Genomic DNA, 5000 nt, shown 5'->3' on the forward strand with positions numbered 1-5000 from the left:
TTATTAAGTCTACTTTCTTCCTGGAGTCTGTACTGAAGACCAGCCGACTTTTTCAGGCTTGTTAATCTTTCAAATAACATTGGTTGAATAATGCAAGATGACAGTGTTTTCACTCTGCTAATTGCAACATATGAAATTCCAGGAGTTCGTTCAGTTTTACCCATGTCAGTCCATGCACTTGATAGTTTCAATCCCTGACTTTTGTGGATTGTTATTGCCCACACGGGTTTTAAAGGAAGCTGCTGTCTTTCATTTACACCACTTATTGTGTCAGAGGCTACTGTTATTGGGCATATGGGTACACAATGTGGTATGTCATTATGAATAGATGGGCCTGTATATTCATCAAATTTCACAATAACAGCAACAGGCAGGTCAGGGGGTTGCTGATTGTTGCAATATATGAAATAAATTACAACACCAGTTGCATCATTACAAAGACCAACATGTGTCCACAAATTCATTGTGAGCATAACATGTACTCCTTTTGCAAGGAAAACAACAGGTTCTAGTCCTGACATTTTGTCAGGACTGCATTTTTATAGCTAATTCAATGTCGAGCATTAATCCTTGCAATTGGTTGCTCTAGTGCAGATAATTTTTCGAAGTTGTATTTTGCAACTTCTTCATTTCTATAATAGAGTCTTAAAGAATCTTTAAATTCAGTGATGTTGCCTGCACTTGATGGTTGTCGAGTTAAGAGATGTCTCCAGTCATCTTGAGTGCAATCCCCTGTTCGTAATTGGTTTAATAACTCTCTAAATTTAGTTTGTTCTGGTGTTGAGCCTTTAACTCTCTGGTTTGTTGTTAGTTTAACAACAGTGTTGAACATAAAATAAGCTAAATGACCTTGTTATTGTAAAGAAGTGGAAGGGTTTGAGTGTTGAAGCGGTTATCTGCTACGGGGGGCAATTGGGCAAGATCACCAAGTAATATAATTGATTTACGACCAAAGAGTTGATCAGTTAAACCAGTAGCTTGCCTTGCCTTGTCAACCCACGCAAACATTTTTTGGCCTAGCATAGAGTATTCATAAATTATAATATAACTGATGTTTTTGAGGGTATTAAATTTTGCAGTCTAACAAGGCTTTGCCCAGTTAAGTCTTTGTTGCCTTTTACACCAACAGGAAGTTTCAAGAGTGAATGGATAGTACATCCATGTATGCTGAATGCAGCCTTGCCAGTTGTGGCAATCACAGCACAAGAGTGTTGAAGTAGACTTTTAATAGCATTAATAAGGTAGCTTTTTCCTGTACCACCACCACCTATAATTATAAGCAATAATGGATCCTTTGGACTAGGTTGCCTTGAATGTTCCTTAATCCTATCATAGGCACGGTTCTGCATATCACTAAAAGTAGTAATATTACAATTTTGTTCTGGCATAGTTCTTTCATGCAATGCCTCCTTGTTGGCTCTTATCCATGACGACATTTCTCTTGTTTGATTTTCTTGGTATTTGAGTCTGTCATTTTGCCAGTTACATGTATAGTCTGAGTTAACAATTTGATGTGGTTCCTCATTCCTAACAAATGATCCGGGCATAAGATCTGCTAACAGCATCCACTCCTCACGTTGGGGAAATTCTGGGGTGATATGGTCAGTATTTGACTCATTTTCATTGCGGCAGGTATTTTTTGCAGGTTGAAATTTAATTATAACTGGATATACTTAACGTGAGTGTTACATGAATAGCTAACCTTAGGCCTAAAAACTTTTTTTAGGCCTGCTTAGGCCTAAGGTTAGCTATTCATGTAACAGTCACAGTAAGTATACCGGTATCCAGTTATAATTAAATTTCAACCTGCAACCTGCAAAAAATACCTGCCGTTTTCGTTGTAAATTTGAACTGTATCTATTTTGTCATGCCAGTCAGGAACATGTTGTTTTGCATATGGTGTTCCTAGAAGTTCTTTCCATTTAGTTATATAGATTTCATTAGTAGCTGGTTGATTGTCCCAGGCATTTTCTTGTGTAGTCTGCCATGGTTTATATTTAAGCAGCTGGTATTTGCAGTAAAGGGGAAAATTTGCCCCTTTGTTATTTGAAGACTATACTGGAAAAACTCCAGGAACAGCATTTTGTGCCTGAACAGTTAGTTTATTTTTAACAAGTTTGTACTTTGAGGCAAAAGTAATAAAATTTAAACTTGCTATATTTGGAATAGTTTTTGCAAACAAAGGACGTTTAGCATAAAAATCCAGTAGTGAATTGTTTGTTGCAACATCCCCATCAGCAGAATTTGTTTTGATTCTGCGAGAACCATCTAAACTTGTTGCTACTACAGTACATTGAATGATGAGCTGACTAGTTTTAGAGACAACAAATGATGCATAATCTCTTGTGCTGAAACGTCCCTCTGTCCAAGTGACTTCATTATAACTTTTTTAATAAGTTTTGTGGGACTGCTTTGACTATTTCCAGTTCTGAACAATAGAATTGAATGCATCTTTCATAACAGAGGAGCATGGTTCTCCTTTTGATGCATATTTTGTTAGGTATTCAATGCATGCATGATAATCGATGACTACTTGAATGTCACAGTTAGCTCTTCAGCCCTGTAGTTGAAGGCACTGATGATTGTTAAGCCTTGGGTCGTTCCTCTTAGTTATAACTTTCACTTTGTGCTGAGTGTTACTATTTTTCGAATGAATACGCTCAAATTCAAGCTTTGTAGTCATGGAAGGTTCAAATGGAAAGTTAAATCGACATTGAAGGTCTGATTTATTTTGCTTCCTTCTAAGACAATAATTTGAGCTACAATGAGTGTGTCTTTGGACAGTATTTAGTAACTCTATATAAATACTATCAGAGTCTTGAATGTCTTTATGAGGTCTCTGACAAGGATGGATTGATGGTTTTATCCAAGTACCATTATCTGGTGGGTCTGGGTTGTATGTGGATAATAACCAGTTTACATACTTGCAAACTATATCTGAAGCTTTCTTTCCATCAAGTATCTGTTGATTAAGTTCTGGTACATTGTAAATCTGCTGGGTCTGCATTGTCAAGTGAAATCTCAGATAAATAGCCTTTGAGTGCTTTTTCTGATAGTTTGCAAAGCCCTGGGTCATTTTTCAATTTAGCCACCCCATGGCAATGAATACTACCCCTAGCCTGGAATTCAAATCTGTACCAGTGCCACTCTGCATCTAATGAATTATACAACCAATGCTTTATGAAGTTCTCTAATCGTTGAGTGATAAACCAGTCATAATATGAGGATTGTTTATGACATTGCGATGCTTGTCCTCAGCTATATTATTGCTACCACTATTAAAAAGTGCATGTAAGTCAGGCCAGTGCATATCTGCTGATGAAAAAGTGAAAAAGATTGTTGGGGGGCCTACATGGCCAATTATTGCTTTTAAATCTTCTCTAGCTTTGAACCAGTAAGCATTTGATCCAGTTATCTTAGCAAGATAGCGTGATATTTTAGAAAGAAAGACATCAGCACTGTTATTGGCTATCATCTGCTGAAGCTCTTCTGTTGTAAGATGTGCTTCTCCTGGATTCCATTTAAGGAATATTCCTGTTTGCTGTGAAATACGTTTTCTTTCAATCATATTAAAAGCTCAATAAGCAAATCTAGGGTGTGAAGCAAAGCGATACATCCATCCACTACAGTGTATCTTTCTGTTCTGCATATTTTAAAAGATGTTTAATACTTTCTCCAAGTTGTACAGTACATCTCTTGAAAGAGATTGGTTTGTAGGGTCACCCTTACCATCAGGAAATAAAGTTGGGAAAGCCATAGTGATGTACTCATTAATTGGGCTACTATCTACTGTTGGCCACGACATAACTTGGCTATTATGTGTGGAAGACAACTGTTGCTGAATAGCTTGAATTTCTTGCTGTTCACATTGGCGAATGGGAAGAAAGCTATTCATTTCTGTTTGTTCATTATAAACTGTGTCCTCTGTAGCATTTCCGTGGCCGAAATCTAGCTCAGAATTTTCAGTATCAGGATCTTCTCTTCGATCTGAGGTAAGATCATGTGAAACACCGTGGTTGGGCAGACAGTTGAAACTATCCTTATTTAGTTTGACATCTCTATAATGTGGATTGTTATTAATAAGCCACAACAATGCATCTGCTACCTTTTGTCTTCTAACTGAAACATCTTCAAAATTGTTGGCTTTGCCTTTCATCTTGACAACAATCACTGATAACTCTTTTGGATACCTTGGCAAAGAAAGAGCACGTTCTTCTACATGTTGGGGTAAATTAATACAGTGGCCTGAGTAGCCCCTTTGTCCTCCAGGTTTTATAAAAACTGTCATTATAGGAAGTGCACGTGCAATAAGCATCTCTTCTAATTGTGTAAGTCCTTGCAGTTCACAAGGAACTTTGGAGGGAATCATATTGTTTTCTTTGGAAAACTTTTGCTGCTTCTTATTGCTGCAAATTATCTTTTTTTTTTAGCTTCTTACGGGTCATTAGCTAATTTTAAATCATAATGTATCTCATTGTAGCTCGTTATAGATCATTGTAGGTCATTGTAGATCACTGTAGGTCATTGTAGGTCATTGCAAGTCTTTCCTTGCTTTACTAACTATGGCGTAAAATTCCTTTTCCTTGTAGAGAGACTGCCCAAGTAAGATTCGAACTCTGTATCTCCTCATTCAGAGGCAATCCACAGAAGACACACACAATGCAATATTCTTTCATCATATGTCTTGGTAACACATTGTTGTTACCAGGCTAATGACAATTTTATATTCTCCCATTATTGTAAGAAACAGACAACTTTTTTAAAAGACATGTTTCGGCATGCTTATGCCATCATCAGTTTAATGAGTTCTCAAGTGTGAACAGTTATAAAGTCTACAGGTAGATGAAAAAATTATTACAACATGACGTAATACAAAAGCGTGACACCAAACATCAAGGTGTAAACTAAAACGTGAGAAAAGTGTTGTAATGCTGCAATTGTTCTCCCATTATTGTTAAAAGTATCAAATATTGTAAAATACCATCAAAGAAACTTGTAAA

The 5000-nt window shown here is 36.7% G+C and overlaps 1 long non-coding RNA gene across 1 annotated transcript in view; it reads left to right on the forward strand.

Annotated features, from left to right (window-relative positions):
• LOC138057354 (uncharacterized) overlaps positions 1–2156 on the forward strand; it is a 20187-nt gene extending 18031 nt beyond the window's left edge. Inside the window, exon 2 of the long non-coding RNA XR_011133646.1 lies at positions 1130–2156. This is a non-coding gene — a long non-coding RNA (uncharacterized lncRNA). The remainder of the gene's footprint in view (positions 1–1129) is intronic.
• The last annotated feature ends 2844 nt before the right edge of the window (positions 2157–5000 follow it).

This window comes from Montipora capricornis, chromosome 7 (genome assembly GCF_036669925.1).
Source record: "Montipora capricornis isolate CH-2021 chromosome 7, ASM3666992v2, whole genome shotgun sequence".
In the NCBI taxonomy this organism is placed as follows: domain Eukaryota; kingdom Metazoa; phylum Cnidaria; class Anthozoa; order Scleractinia; family Acroporidae; genus Montipora; species Montipora capricornis.